The 16832-nt window shown below is 39.4% G+C and overlaps 1 protein-coding gene across 7 annotated transcripts in view; it reads left to right on the forward strand.

The window, feature by feature from the left end:
* ZMIZ1 (zinc finger MIZ-type containing 1) overlaps positions 1-16832 on the forward strand; it is a 337962-nt gene that overhangs the window by 117516 nt on the left and 203614 nt on the right. For all 7 annotated transcript variants that reach the window (XM_063163882.1, XM_063163881.1, XM_063163886.1 and 4 more), the window contains one exon: positions 186-268. The gene's annotated coding sequence lies outside the window, so the exon portion shown is untranslated. The remainder of the gene's footprint in view (positions 1-185; positions 269-16832) is intronic.

The raw sequence follows: 16832 nt of genomic DNA on the forward strand, positions 1-16832 counted from the left end.
GAGTGAGTCTCAGAAGCTTGGGGGTGGCAAGGACCCCAACCCAGCCTCAGGTCTGGTCCTCCTGGCTTGGTTGTTGGACTCCTAAATGCTCTTAATTCATTTCAGGTCTTTTCACTGAGCTGATTCAAATGCTGCTGTGTTCTGCAGGAGAATGGAAGCATGATGTGTCTGTATTTTTATTGCAGGAAAATGGATCTTGTTATGTGAGGGCATTGAGGAAACAGTCCCCAGCTACTGAGAGGAAGAAAGGCCGGTGGGAAATACTCAGGTAGGAAAGCTGTGTATGTCATCCAGCAGTAAAAACACTTGTGGGCCTTCATTCCTTTTCCAGACACTGTGTCGTGTTTGATGCTTGAATGGCTGATCTGGTCACTATCATAGTTTATTTGTTGTTTTAAGAAGCAGCCCTGTTTGGTCAATTGATTGCAACAACAAAACACTGCAAGCAAAGCCCTCAGCATAAACATTCCGCAGGCTATCCGTGGTACAGTATTGATCCTGATACGGAATACAAACAAATTACTCTGTGTGTGCACCATTCCAGCTATAAAACAGAGCAATAATATGTTCTACTTGCTGCCAATAAATGTGCATTTATAATAAACTAAGCAGAAATCCCTGAGTAGAAGTGAGCAGTAGTTTCAATAATATGTTCAATATCTTATGTCTAGCTGGTGTACAGAATTTTTTAAAAAGTACAGAGTGGGCACTTCAGGGTATCTGTTTCCTTCTTCACTTAAGAAAAATAATCTTTGCAGACTTATTCTGTTGCTGCTTTTCCTTTGCTTGTGGGGGTTTTTTAAAGATATTTTTAAATAGTTTATAAAGCCATAGGTAAGCTCATCTCTGCATTATTTTCAGTGTAGTTCAGTGCTTCTCTAGAATTTGGCCTGCATCATCATTTTCTTGTGGACCAGCTGCCTCTCCTTACACTGCTGTGTGAGTCTTCTCCATTTTTGATCCTTGTCATATCCCAGTGGGATTTCCATATGTTGGGAAATAGCACTAAAGTCACTTCCGTGCATCTGTAGTTGTTTTGAATGCACCTGAAATTAGGGGGGAAGTCAGTGCCCTGTGACCATCACCACTGGGGGTACATAACTGAACCCATTTCCAAACAGAAAAAATGTTACTGATCATCAGAACATAGTTTTGTTGTTTTTTTTTTTAATCTGCTTTACCATGCTCATATAATCCACCATCCATATTTTCAGTGCTGCACTTGGATGAGTTTCAGACAGTTGACCTCAAGGCATTTCTTGATGAACATTTCTATCTGCTCTCAGCCTTGAAAAACTCAACCTTCTCAAGAGCTGTGTGGGAGAAAAATGTGTAAGACTAATATTTATAGGCTGAAAAAGAAGGGAGAGGAAAGACTAAAGTGTAAAACTTGCTTCCAGCAGAAATGCCATCCCTCTTTTACCTCTGATAATTAGAAGCATTTCTGACATGGTTACAAAGTGAGTTAGTGGTGAGTGCCTGCCATTTGCTGTGCATTTCGACTGCAGGACTGTTTGCCTTCCCCATGCTTTCTTCTATGTTGTTTTCAGACAACCACAAAATTCTGATACTCACCTATTACATTATGATTCATCAATGCTCCTACATTTCAGTTATTTCCAAGTATGTACATGTGATTGTTTGTAAAAATGCAAGGTTGTGATTCAGGTTCAGATTTTGAGTATTTTAAAAATCATGTTTAGCAAAGCTTATTTGCATAAATCCTTTCATTAGTAGTGCTAGCTGAAATAATCCTGAAAGACAAGAAGGGGGAGAGGTTTTAAGTGCCATAATTTTTGCCAGGAAAAGATCATGTCTGTGTTAATAAATACAGCAGTACTGATTTTAACTCTAATAGAAGATTTAGAGAACAAGTAGTTACAAGTAATTTTTACTTAAAAGATTACAAGTAGTTTTTAGAGGTGACTTAAATGGTATACTGTATTTAATGGTCCCTGAATATGGTCTAATGGTATAAGATGCTCATCTTGGATAATACCAGTAATATGTGCAGGCAAAGAAGTGCAGCAAATAAATGACAAAACACAACACCAAACCCCACCACATCAAGAAACACTCTGTTTTTAAAACTGTACTTTTGAAAATTTCCTGGAGATTTCCCTAGACTTGGGCCCTTGTTTTCAAAAATAAAATAAAGATCACTTTTCTTTACCGTAAGGGAACTTGGGAGAGAAGTTCCCTGCTGTGCCTTTGGATCATGTGACCTCGCTGCTGTAGAGCTGGAATGTTTGCCACGGTATTTCCGGAGGCTTCATAAACACACAGAAAAAACACTGGGGGTTAGGAGGATTTTCAAAAAATTGCTGTATTTCCCCCCACCTCCCCCAACCCTTTTTTTTTTTCTGACAGCCTAAATTCTTTGTGCTTGAAATGCGGGGTTCTTTTAGGAATTCGGGAATTTATTTGATTAGTCCTGTGAATTTTAAGAACTAAGTTAAAATATTTGATAATTTTGTAATTGCTGAACTTGTCTAGAATGATTTCTTACCAGATGTAATACCTGGCAACCTACATATTAAGCCAGGCTCTTATTTAGATGGTCTTAATGGTTTACTTTTGGCATGTGTCACTGTGAGTGGCATTCAGTAATCTGACTTGATAGCTGTCATCTTGCAAGGCAGAGTAATGCAAACAAAAGATGAGCGCTCAGACAAGGTTACAGTGAAGAGCCATTTCCTAAGTCCTGCTGTGGTGGCATAGAATCCCCAAGTCAAATCAGAAAAGCACAGAATTAGTTCTGGCTCCTGGGATGTGAGGGACAAGATTATGCAAACCTCTTCCATCTAACTGTAGGAATAGTACGTGCTCCTTCTCAGACTTGGCAAACACCAGCTTAAACTGGGATTATGAGGACCTCTGTGTGTCTGTAATGCCATGGATATGTGATGTCTTAGTGGCAAGGTGGGCTGAAGGGGCTCTCCAGTCCCTCTTGCAGCCTGGACTGGCAGAGCTGCAGCATCTCCTCCTCCCTTCCCCTTCTTGCCAAGCTGCCTGTTGAACAAGAGCAGATAATGTATCTGTTTTAAAAATAACCTGGCAAAAATGGGGAGGGAGAGGGAGGATGAATGGACTATTTTTAACTTCACCAAGTCCCTCTGTGCAGCACCATGTAGTTGTCCCGGGAGGGGTGGGGTGAAGGCAGTGCAACAGGAGCTGGTAACAAGTGGCCAGAGATAGGAACTGCTTGTTCCAGATTGCCTTTGTGAAAAATCCCCCAGCAATGAGCCTGTGTATTCCATGAGGCTGCTCAGACTGTGGTCAGTGGGAGGTGTATAACCCTATCAAGAGAGGCTTGTTGCTGAATCAGACTATTTATTGCATCAGAAGTTACAGAAAGGCATCATAGTTTGTCTTTTGAGCTTCCCTTTAAAGTATGAAGCAGTAGAGTTGTTTTTTTCCCAACTTCAGGCCCCAAACTGGCACTCTGAGGAGGAGCAGAGGTGGATCTGGAATTGAGCAAGGGCTTGAATTCTACACTTTGAAAGGGCTTCTTCACTCCTTTGTCCTGTCCCCTACTGAACTTTCTGAATTCTCTAAGTGTGACTAATTCTTGAATTATATTCTTAGTGTTGAAATGTCTAAAATCATTTACACTAATAAAGTACATCTTACATTTTGTTTCCCTAAGTTTTGTCATGTCTGATTGCTACAGATTGTCACACTGTCTGACTTCTGCTCTACTGGTCTCTAGCTAGAGCAGTTGAATGAGAAGGGAATAGGATGAAGCTAAGAAGTTGTTCAGAAACTCTTGTACTGTGATTTGTAGGGAAAAACATAGTTTAAAATATTGGCTTAAATATAAATGCTCTTGTATATATAAGTCATCTTTTTTAAAAGTAAGCCATGACTCCAAAGGCAAGCTGTGTTTTAATTTGAGTTTATCTGCTTGTATATGTGTTGTTTTTTGTTTTTCCCAGGTGGACACATAAAAATATGTATAGCTGAGTGACATGTTGGTAACTTCTTGCTTAAGTTGTCTTCAGTATTGTACTTTTTAATAAAATGCTGTAGCACCCCAAGTTTCAGGTTAAAAGTTCCAAAGTTCTGTCTTGTTCCTTAGGTTATTTCACTGGTTTGTCACTTTGCCTGTATGAGACAGTGCAAAGGTTTTTTGTAATTTTGTAATGATACTATGTATATCCAAATAATATTTTTCATGCCCTTTGGCTTTGCCCCTTCCCATCAAAGGATTCCCAAGCCTTCCTAAGGAAACTTTTGTTAGGGAGGCCAGTGGGTGTCATGGTTGAAACTTGTTCTCAAAAGCTCTGTGTTCCTAATGGCCTTTGACAGCGTTTGGGAAAGATGTCACTTCAACACAGTGGAAAGGAACCAAAGTAAATTATATTTTTAATGAAGGATTTTCTATCTGGATGAATTGATACTGGCAGGACAGTATTGGTTAAAAATAGAAGAACCTTCTGCAGACACATTGCATTCTCTCCTGGTTTTACTTTGTCTAAACAAAAAGCAATGTACACATAGTCAGTGTAGACAGATTTGAGTCTGAGGTACTTCCTTTGCAGATGGCTTCTGATTCTTTTCCTATTTTATTTTTTTAATAAGTATTGCTTTAAAGGGAGACCAAATCAGCATTTAAGGATTCTGTTTATCATGTCACTGCATGGGAGATTGCTGTATTCTGTACTAGACCTACTTTATGGTGGTATGAACCAGATTCTTATGGCCTTATAAAGGATGCTAACTTGCATTCCTCTCTGCAAAGAAGTACTTCCAAAAGAAATAACAAGCAGATTGAGTATTTATTTTTGTTCAATACAAAAGTATTCAGAGCTAACTGGCAAATGTTTTAATTCTCTACCCTCCCTTTTCCCTTAATCATGTTTATCTCCTTGCCATTTTCTTCTATTAGAAGTGTGTTCTTTTAGAGTATTTTAGTTCAGCTGATTTATAAGCCAAGATTTTATCTTTTCACTGGAAGTATGTGTAAGTAAAGGGACTGAATGGTTATTTGACTTTTATATGCTGTACGTATGTATACTGTATATTTTAGATATATTAGATGTGTGTGTAAATTGAGATCCTGTTTCAGAACAGTTGTCACTGTCTGAACAATGGATGATGATTATATATGTATTTTTCAATTACTGAAAAATCTAAATAAGGCTAAATTAACCTGCAGTAATCATACTGTTGTATTATTGCTAAGTGTTTCATACCGAATAGTATTTAAATACATTTCTCTATTTCACCTTCTTGAAGTTAGTAAGTTCAAGGTATGACTGGTTTTTGACACATTTCATTAGGCCTTGATATTTCTGACAGCATAGCTTTCTTTTTCAGGCCTTCAAGTGGGAAAACAGAGAGAAAATTATTTCCTTCTCAAGACAAAAGAACCGTGCAAGTGTAATTTCAGCTCTTAGTTTTTCTTTTGTCTGTGTCTCTTAGCCTGGTGTGATTAATTTGGTTTGATTTGGTCATGTTTTTAGAAGCTTATGAAAGGATAGGGAAAAGGGAAGAAAAACACTCCTTTGAAGCAGATATCCATGATTCAAATGCTGCCTTGGATCATAAAGATATATCTGCCTGAGATCTGTGTTACTAGAGTGTGAGAAATTCTGTGTGAAATTCCAGCAGGTGTTTAGCCCAAACTGATGATCAGGCAAGGGTCAGGGACAAGTATATAAACTGCTTGTAGTCAGCTGAGGATGTGTAGTCTTCACCCCAGATCAAACTAAGCCTTTTCAAAGAAAATATTTTAAGCTAGCAAATCATGGAAAACCTCCATATACACAATGTAATCTAAAAATCTCAGAAGTCAAAATGAACATAGTAAATCTGCAGAATCTGAATGTGTGGAGGAGTGTGTCTGCCACACCTTGTGGGGTCCTTTCTCTCTCTTGCTTATACCTGTCCCATACATCAGAAAGCTCAAACTGAAAGCTAAAAATACTCCTTTACAGTAGAGTGGGAGGGAAAACAAAACAGGCATGAACACCACCTTCCAAAGATCCTGAGTGTTTGCTGCAGAATAGTCTGTTGACACAGAATGCAACAAAATAATTGTGTTGAATTAGGTGTTTTCTTTGTTGCCTTTGATTGGGGCACTTCAATGGAATTTCTGCTTGCCCATGTGCTCTCTAATGGGTGGGCAGAAGCTCACTCGTATAGGTTGGTTTCTGCTATAGTTTAGCAACGACCATTTTATTACTGCCCTTTTAAATGTAAACATACCCAGTCTCTTCAGACTTTCTTCTTAAAATATGCCTTTTATCTCCCCCCCCTCCCCGATGATTTTCATTGCTACCCTTTGATTTTTGTCTCATTTTGCTCTGAATTTATCAGTTTCTCAGACTACTACTGCCAACCACTAGACTGTCACTACTCCTTTAATAAAATCCATGGCACCAGGGGAGCATTGGTTTCTTGGGTCCCAGTTTGTTAACAGATTTCCTTCTCTGAGCACATTCCTCTTTTGGACTGTTCAAATGTCGGCCAAAATAGTGAATTCTTTGTTTGTTGGTAGGAGCACCTGTGCAGAGCCCATTTAACATCTACAGTATGGTAATGGTTTTTGGTCATTATTACTCTGGACCTGATAGAATCCAGAAGTGGAGTGCTCTTTATCAGTTTGTAGAGTCTTGCACTGCTTTGCTCTGCCTTTCCCTCACTTTTCCCTTTGGCCTTTTTGGTGCCTCGTGCCTAAACACCTCCCTGGTGGCTTATTGCTCAGAAGTTCTCACTTGGAGATCCCTGTTCCCTCCATCTGCTCACAGCACTCAGAGTGTTTTGGGAATTGATGCAGAGGGGAATGATGGTCCTTGCAGCAGAGGGTATGCTCCAAGAGAGATGTACTTCCAGCATGTCTTGTGGGCAGATAGGAGCTTGATGTGCTTCAGCTGCCCATGTTCTGTGTGGAGCCAAAGCAGAAGCCCCATATCCATCGTGTGCATTGTGTTGGGCTCAAGCTAATAAGCTCGGTCTCTTGGCAGGATGTGTTAGATCAGGCTTACTGCTGTGCTAATTGTGCTTACACAGCTTCCAGTTTGGAGCTGGCTCATTTACAGCTGGCTTGGATGGTGACCAAGAAGGCTTGCCTCTGCCTGCAGTATGCCATGTAGACATACACACATCCAGCACTTGAACATGTCTGTCAATAGCAGGAAATTATATTTGGAGGGAGGGGAAAATCTTTGGCCTGGCTGCAAGTGTAAACAACGACAATATTAACGAATGAGGAAGTAGGTAACAGTTTAATAAGGAGAAAGTTTGATTATTTTAGCCTAATTTAGACTCTCTGCCACAAGTTGTTTTCAGCCTGCTTGGCCCTGTGCTGTTCCTCATTTACCACTGGTTTTGTGGGGGTTTTGGTTTGGGGTTTTTTTCCAATATAGCTTGGGAACGCTTCCCGGATTTAAGAAACCTCATTGTAGAAGTGAGCAGCCTGGTATTTTAACTGAGAAACAGAAATGAATCTAAACACAATGTTAAAAAATGGGCAAACATTCAGAGAATGGAAACTTTCTTTTATGATTAGCCCATCCACTGTTTTTCATCTTCCCTTACTTTATATGTTAGCAAGTTGTTGTGTACACTGGCTCCGGTGCAGTGTCAAGGATTGGCCCATCTTAGTGTTGAAGTGCTGTAGTTACCTAAAAGTACAGGATACTCACTAGTAACAGGAATTATTCAGGAAGAAGAAACCCAGAGCTGTAAAAAGTTCAAGTTTGTTTATTTAGGTTTGAAAAGCTAGAGCTCAGAATGACTTGAAAGCCACATCCTCCACTGGCAAAGATCAGTTTCATCAGTTACCAGCAGCTGTGTCATTTACTTCATCAAAAATAAGTCCCCTCAATTATCATGAAATCTTCTGTCTGTGGAGGAGGGTGGTGGTGGATGGGAGCATGGGAGTATGTGTGTGTGTGTATATATAGAGAGAGAAAACTGGGCTAAGTATCTTAATTTATTGTTAAATAATAAAATTATTCATGAGCCACATTGCTATGAGCTCTCTTAATATTTGAGCCCATTTTTTGCTCAAATTATTTTTTTAGTTGCAAACATCCACGCATCACTGCATTAACTTGCTTGACAGTTTCGAGGCTACTTCTCCTTTTAAACAAGCCTTGAAGAGACGGTAACAACCTTCTAGTTCTACAATCACTGTTATTAAAGCAACCAGGGGAATGTATCTCTGCAAAGGCAGAGTTGAATAATGATTTAGCTTCCAGAATTAATTTGAAATTTCATCAGCACTAAGTAATATTTTAGTGGCAGTATAATCCTGACCATTACATATTAAGTCTGCAGACTGCACTGCCAGAGGAAGAACCCTGCAGTATTTAAGTGACACTGTAACACCATGGTATTATATTCAGGTCATTAGGGGGCATTTTACAGGATTGAAGTGATCTGGCGGAATGTCAAGGGTGAATCGTGTATTCTCTGTTTCTTTTCCTCTCCAAATATGTAGATTAGGGGTTTAAAAAAATAAATGATGCTTTGGTCACCAGTGTTCCTCCCCTGTCTCAGCCCAGTGTACCACCTGTGCATCACTTGCACAGTCAACAAACCCTGGGGGAAGGGAAGGGGAATAATAGATACAGATGGCTCAAATGCTGAGAGAGCACTGTACCGAAGGTTGGGGGGTTTTCTGTATGAATCACAGCAACTGATAGATAAGCATGAATTCAAGTATTTGCCTTTTGTGTCAGGTGTCAGCAGGTGTCCAGAATGATGGGAAGTTCTGAGCTCCAAGGTGGGTGTTTCCAGAGCAGATCCCTAACACTACAAGGCAGGGGAACTCTTGTGGTTGAATATAGTAAGGGAGATGAATGCCTCTCTCCCCTTTGTGCGTTAGAAATTCCTTCTAAATTCATGTGTGTGGCCCATCATAATGATTTTGATACCTCTTTCAAATGTAGTCATCATTCAGACAGCTCTGGTTGAATTTAGGGGAGAGTATTAGGCTGTGAAAAGCATGTGTTCCCAGCAGCTCATTGCTGCCTCTGGCAGAAGTTGCTGCCATTCAGATCTGCTATCTAGATAATTCACATGATTATTCTGTGCACCATTGGAGACAAACTGGGCTGGATTAGTTTAAACATGTAAATAGTAGCTTTGGATCATTCTTTCTGCAAGAAACAGATAATCATGACACAAGTAGCCTAGCTGTCTAACAGCAAATTTCACCACATCAGTCTTCCCTCGTCTTTCCTTCACTTTGTTTAAACTATAGCTTTTGGGCTGGTGGGAACATTTGTTAAAAATCAAAACAGTCATTAGAAAGGATCACTGACAATGAGTGAAGCTGAAATGATGTTTATCTTCCAATGGTGGAAATGGCAAGGTAACATGCTGGTTGGTCAGGGGTTCACAGCCTTTCCAGATAACAGAGTGGCCATCATAGGAATGGGATGCATGGCTGTGATCTTTCTGTGCTCCAGGTAGTTGAGGGGGGAACCCCAACAATGGTTTGTCTGTTGGAAGAGTTTAGTTTTCTCTAATCTAGAAGATGGGCCAATCTGTTATAGGATAATACCTGTTTTCTTCTTGCTGCACTCCATGTGATGGGAAATTCTTAGAAAAGTCTCATGGGCAGGAGGTGTGCCTGGCTGCTGCAGAGCAGTACTGAAAAGGAGTGGTGAGGATACTGGACAGCTGGACATTATTTTTACAGGTCTTTCCTGTAAAAGATAGGTAAGATAACATTAAAGTCTTACTAGGGAGTGGTGGCAGGACTGGTATTTGTGGAGAAGTACTGGCTGTGCCAGTGGCAGAGTTGCCTTAGCTGGCTGTAGGGGGCTGGGAGGACAGATCAGCAGGTTAAACATGGCTGTGGCCAACAGCTCCGTGAGCACTCCTGAAGGTGAGCTCCTGTTCCTCCTGCTGCCCAACTGTGGGGTAAAGGCAGTGAGCTACAGACAGTAGCTGGGCTCCTGCACCCTGCCTACATAAGTGTCTTCTGCTCTGAATACCCACTTAGAGAGATGACTGGATCAACCCACAATAGCATGTTTTCTGTTCCTACTGCTTTCATATATGTCAAAATATTTCAAATATTATTCACTGTATTTTAAATTACTTCAGTACCTTCTGCTTCTTTTTTTTTCCCATTAGAAAAGACTAGACTTTTATTTTCATATATATAGACTGCTTTCACAGAGGGTAAAGTTTCAGTTTAGATTTTGAAGACTGTTCTCCCTTGATTTTGCTTTGGTTGTCACCTGCTTTTGTTTTAAAATATGTATCAGGAAGCCAGTTTTGTCCAACCATTTCTAGTGGGTATTTTTTCAAGTTAAAGGCAATGGGCTTTCCTGAAAAATGTCCATAGAAAAAGAACTCCCCAAAGTGTGTCTCTAGTGATCTGTGCAGTTAGCAGTTACTCTTGTGAGCTGTCATTTTACAGTAAAAATAGAAAATGTAAAATATTGATTACATATGCAAGTACAAGAAATGTACATCTGTATACTATCTCTCCAGGAGCTTGTAGATAAAAATAGGTTTCAGTCACATTTTTCCTTTTAATGTGCCACAACAAGTAAGTTTTGGTCTTGAGGAAGTATGTGTGAAGCCATAAGGCTATACACTTGTGAAGAGAACTTTATTCCAGCTATTTAGTTAAATAAATTAACATGGACATTTTCTGGGTCTTCTTTTCCTAAGTGAGAGACATGTACTACTTATCATGGTGCAGCACTGAGCAATTCCATAAAGTTCAGATCAGGAGAGATCTTTGTTATGCATATTGTATGCCAGGTATTGCAGTTTATGCATGCTAGAAATACGTAGCGGCCTGATGCCCATGTTACTGTTCCACTTGTACTGCTTTTTCAATGTATTTGCTGATGCTGCAACACTTTTTGCACTAAGTTTTAGACAATTCAACATCTGCTTTTCTCAATTGAATAATCCTGCTGCTCTCACTGGTGGTACACAGCTCAAGCCTGTTTTCCTTCCATCTCACGAAGGCAAACATCTGGAGGATAGGCTTCACTGTCCTTGGCCATTCAATCTGTTGTGACTTCTTTTGATTGCTATCACTTTGAAGCATTGTCAGATACTGTTTTGATCCAGAAACTCTCCAAGCAAGCCTGATCATCTAGCTTCTTGTAAAGATTGGTCATGAAACTAGGAAGATTGTAGGACAAGCCACATTATCTTATGAGGTGATGTGTATGTGATAAGTTCTGAGTAATTACACAATAAAGTAATCAGCCAGCAACTTGTTAAGTTCCTCAGTAGGGAAGCTCAATAATAGGTCTGGCAAAAATAGAATTTTCCTTTTAATAGCCATTGTCAAAGTATTTTTGATATAATATAATAATAAACTTGTCAAAGTTTATTTAAAGTTGAACTGATATCAGGTTTGCCTTCCAGTTCCTTGTAGAATGAATCATAATAATGAATTGAAGGTGTTTTAGAAATAGAGTTTATGGTGTAGTTTCATTTAAATTATTATTCCCTTCATCCAATGTGGTGTAGGACTGTAGATATTAATTTCAAATTATGTCTTATTAAACATTTTGAGTAATAACCACCTGGTTCTTTGATATTTTGGGTTTATACATGAAACCAGGGGATCAACTATATTTGCTCTTTTTGTTGCCAAAATGCAGCTTGAATTCTGAAAAGTTTAATGGAGTGGATTCAGTTTTGATAGTGGTGTAAGAATGTACCCATAGTAACATCCAGCGTTTTGGGAAGGTTTTGCCTTTGTTTTCTGTAGCTGGTAAATTGACTATATTGTATGTAAATACATCCAAACCCAATTTACTACTTGTAACATGAATATACTATACAAGCTACTAGAATATTTGTAGCTGTAATGCTCTCTGATGGAGAAGCAGTACTTAGCGTATGTCTGCTTTCTTCCTTTTGTAAGCTTGCAATTGATTCTTTTTTGGACAATGTGCATTCACACATACTCACACAAAGTGCATTATCTGCCTGAAGCTTCAGGCTAAATGTGTGAGCCCAGGTGTCATATTTCTAATGCCCTTTGCATGAAATGTGAGGTAATTGTCCAAGTGTAGAAGCTGTAGGTGTGTTTATGAAACGTGAACTACGGGCACAGTCTGCAATTTCAAGTGTCTTATGAAAATGTATGTGGTAAGGCTACGCTGTCTTCGAAACAAACTTCTTATGTTCTTGAACTTCAGACTTCTCAGTCCTGAAAAGTGAAGTGAATGACAGAGTACCTTAAATAGCTCCATGTGTGTTTATATTTATTAGGTCTAAAACCACTTAGACCTAACTTAACTTATTGCAAAGCAGAAACATCTGCTGAGTTAATTTTCATGAAGTAGATGGTTTTCTTAAGTTTTTGTGTTGTGAGGCCTCCCAGGCAAGAGGGGAAGAAAGATACAGGTATAGTGATCTGTTAAATAAATGAAACAAGTGGATTGTGGGTAAATAAATGAGTGACAAAGAGATGATGTAAGGAGAGCAAAAAGCATTCTTACACACAGAACAGTGGATAGTGCCTGCCTCTCCATCATGATCCCAAACGCGAGAAAAATCAAAGGTTTTTTCTTACTGGAGAGACTGAAAGAAGGTCAAGTTCAAAAATAGCTTTGGGTCAAAAAGGAGGGAGGAGAAGAGACAGTGTAGTCACTGACATGAGTAACTTCAGATCACATTTGAGTGTCTGGGATGTCACTGAGGGAGCTGCTGCTGAGGAAGAGGCCTGCCGTAGCTAATATTTTCTGTATAGAGCTGACACATGGTATCACTACCAGAAATGGGCTGCTTTGGGTGCAGGTTGTCATTGTACCCTGTTTATTGGTCTCTATTGATCCTCCATTTCCATGGGTGTGATGCTGGGACTTCTGAGGGAACATGCCTTGGTTTTCTTGTGGCAATATTCCAAGCCATTCTATAAATCCTTCCTCATGAATTATGGAGGGAAAAAACCTGCCCTGTTCCTTAAATGGTTAAGACTGGTAGGAATACAGTGAAGGCTTTTGTGTAATTTAACCCTTCTTGTCCTCAGCTGTTTACTCACACAGTTAGAAATTGACATAAATGGTGGACGTGTATTCTAATCCTTATCGTCACTGTAACATCTGGAAGTCATAATTTTTGAGGCATTTGTAGCAGCAGAAATAGTTAAATGTTGCTAAAACTTCTTTCCTATATGCGTGAAAAATTCATATGGTAGTGGATTTAATCTGAGACTTGTGTACAAGTACTTTACTAAATACTCTGGGTTTAGAAACAATGTAGGATCTAATATGCCATGGAGAAAGAATTTATTAATTTTATTCAAAAACTTGCAAACAGATTGAGTCCCTGATAATCTTAGCAGCTGATACCTGTAGTTAGATTTTGAGGAAGTGTCTTCTACTAGCATCTCAATATTTTAACTATAGTTTAAAAAAAAAAAAATTTAAAAAGTAAGGCATAATACTATTGAATGAGATAAGAGTCTGAAAACCCCTGCTCAATAAACTGATATGTTCTTCAGGAAATTGATGCTATATCAAAAGCTGCTTCTTCAAGTAGCAATCATTAGCTTAGCTTCCCAAAATGAATGTGAAATACCAACATTTAGAGAAGGCTGTGCCTGTTTATAATAGTACTGGTTTTGTGTACAGCATTCTTGGCTTATCTTGAGAGGGGTTCTGACACACAACAAAACCAATGCAAACAGTACTTCTTCTGACCTTAGGTGTTTCTTGGCTTATGTGCGTGAGATCAATTAGAAGAAATTTAGATATTTTCTTTTCTCTTGTTTGGGTTTTTTTCCCCTCTTTGTTTTAATGACCAAATATACGGGATACAAAGAGGTCCTCCATATAAAATATAAGTAATATATTTAAAATTAAACATATTCCCACATACAGGAATTAAACTATAAATGTATGTCTTTTGAATTAGTCTTTCTAAACAAGGCATGGAAAGCTACATCTGTTGCGATGGCAGTGGTGATTGCTTCCTTTTTTCTTTTGGAATAGCTGAATGTTTTCTTCAAATAATCTCTTTTATATATATAAATATATATTATATAATCATCTGGAAATCTGCCACTGCTGTGAAAATGAAGCAGTGTCCACTGGACCAAGTAGTACCTTGCATTGAAGTCCCTTAGCAGAAGGAGCAGTGAGATGTGCATGCCTGGCCCCTGTGTGATTTGTGTGTAATAGATTATCTCTCTTGAAAATGAGCATTCACAGCTCTCTTGGAAGTCACTGTTCTGAAGGGTGTTCTTCATTCACAGGGAGTGAGGCATGTTGCTGTCCCACTCAGTGGGACCCCAGAGGTCAGCCTGAGCCCTGGAGATCCACTGGGAAACATGAAAGCTTTGGGGTGACCTTCAGATTTTTAGATGTGTGTAGGTGTGGTTTGGTCAGTCAGTGTATTTGTCTTTTTCAACCTTGTTGAGATGAGCTTTAGTGTGCTGAGTAGCATAGATGGGCATTACTTGCTTGTACTGAGCTGCTATTTAGGTGACCAAATACATAAGCAAGCAGATTTTTGCACTGAGCAGTTTTTTTTTAAAAAATAGGCACAATTCCCACTAGTTCCACTTTCAAATCTGTCTAAAAATGAATGATTGTTAGTGTTTTCACACTGATGATATCTTGGAGTCATGAATTATTTATCTTCACGACTACATGTGTGTGAGAAAGGATTTGGTTACCCCTGTTTTACAGAAGACAGGGCATAAACTTGACTTGTAGGCTGTGCCTGTGCTAATGTAGAGTGCTCCATGGAATGACTCTGTTGGGAAGCTGCAAGGAAGGGTGTTGCTCATTGTACTGTGCTTTATTTTTAGAGGATTCAAGAGCAAACCGCTGCAGGCATCAGACTGGAAGGAATATTGCCTTTTCTCACTCTTTCTTAATTCTGTGAAAGTCCTTATCAAAAACTGGTAGTGTTTTCAAGTCTCATAATGGCTTAAGAGTCTTGTGTCTCCTGAAGGAAGCCCAAAGCAGCTCAATTGTTTCTTTTGAGGGCAAGGTGCAGCGCGTCGTTTGTGCCGCCAGCCTTGGCAACGCCTTCCCCTCCCCAACTTCTTTGTCCCCCTTCTTCCCTTCCCCCGCCTCCCCAATTATTTTTCCAGAGACCTTGGCTTGCTGCTTCTGGGGCAGCAGCAGCAGCTGCTAGTGCTGTCCTGTAATTCTTCCCTCTCAGTCACAGGGGACTGGAAGGGGAAAGACGGTCTGTCTCAGCAGCAGTCCACCAGCTGCTGCTACAATCTATAATGCGTAAATTTGCAAAATATAGCTTTTAATTTTGCTTTGCAGTCAGAATGAAAAACTAGAGTGCACCACCACTGCCATCATTGATTGATTAATAGAAATAAATGCTCCCTGCTCCCTGGTTCAGACTTGGACAAAAAGAACTTGCAAGTGGCTAAAAATGTAAGAAACCTGACAGACTTTCCCACCAACAGAGTAATTAAGAACACATTGTTGTGTGTGTGTGCTTGAGAATGTGCTCTGGCTAGGAAAAAGCTGTTGAGTAATGCAAAAATATTAACTAAATCAGAGTATAAAATCAGGCTTAGGGTCATGATACTCTCTGAAGTACATGGATAAGCAGGGCTTCTTTGTTACAGTGCTAATGACTGAGGGAGTCCCACAGATTCTAGCCTAAGAGGTTTTGAAATTGTGCATCGAGACATTTTTGATTTTGAGATTTTTGATAAAGGAGAAAAGGGGAATTAAAGAAGAATGGCAGTGTTCTTTCTCTGCCAGCAATGTAGTAGCCATAGTAAGTGCTTGTTTTGTGTCCAGTCATACACCTTGGGTAAGGAAATGGCCCATAGAAAAGGTAAGCAGCCCCCAAATTTCCATTACAAATGGATTTGTAACCTCTTCAGTGTGCATTTATGAATGATGAATCTTTTAGTTGGAGCACTCAAGAAGAACCAGCCATAACATGGCCAAAATTTGTGAAAGAACTTGTTCGAACTGAATAGTTTAACTCAGTGGGCTGTTCAGAAGACTTGAACTATAAAACACCATATATAAAAGAATTCATGTTGTTGTGGCACAGATGATTGACCAAAGAAAAATTGTTGTGTGTATAGCTGGGAGAAGTAATTTTATCGCAAGTCAGTTTTGTAGTTGATTTGTCAGAATTTGGGAGAGAGCAGATCTAAACCTTACCTTTGTGGACAGCCTGACTGCCAATAAATTCCAGTGTAGCCTAGTACCTATCCCCAGAATTACCAGTCCTGATTTCTGTACATCATACTAATGTCAGCAGTTTTAAGTAAAAGCGTAAGCAGCCCCTCATCTCACAAGACACACTACTTTGAGTAGCTGTGTTGTACAGACATGTTGGCAGAAGTAAACTAAATCTAGATATGTCTTTGGAACTCCAAAGAAAACCAATTAAAACGGTTGAAGGAATAAACAAAGCATACTTTGTGCATGTGTGTGCACATATTATCTTTAATTGGTTGGAGTTTTTTAGCATGTGGAAAATTAGTGTATACCATGCCTCCCATCTCCTGGGAAAAGAGAGTAAGAGGAAATTATGTAGCTGACCCATTACTCAGGCACTTGGGAATTAAGAGAATGGAAGAGCAGTTTGTTTCTCTGAAGTCCTTCCTGCTTATATACATATATTTTAAATAAACATGGTATGCTCAAATATTTATATGAAAGCAGTGTTCTGTGGTATCAATTGGGCAAAGAAGTAAAGTTTAGTGAAGTGCACACACTTTGTGTCAGTTGCCGTGTTTTGGGTGGCTACCTGCTCGCTTTCAGGGAGAAGAGGATAAAAATTAACTCCGAGAGGCTTTTCACAGGTGAAAACCAGCTGAACTCTTGGAAATACTGCTTTAGCCAGACTTGACCATGTTCCACATTATTAGTCTTGTCAAAGTGTCAGAAATT

This window comes from Melospiza melodia, chromosome 9 (genome assembly GCF_035770615.1).
Source record: "Melospiza melodia melodia isolate bMelMel2 chromosome 9, bMelMel2.pri, whole genome shotgun sequence".
Classification (NCBI taxonomy): Eukaryota; Metazoa; Chordata; class Aves; order Passeriformes; family Passerellidae; genus Melospiza; species Melospiza melodia.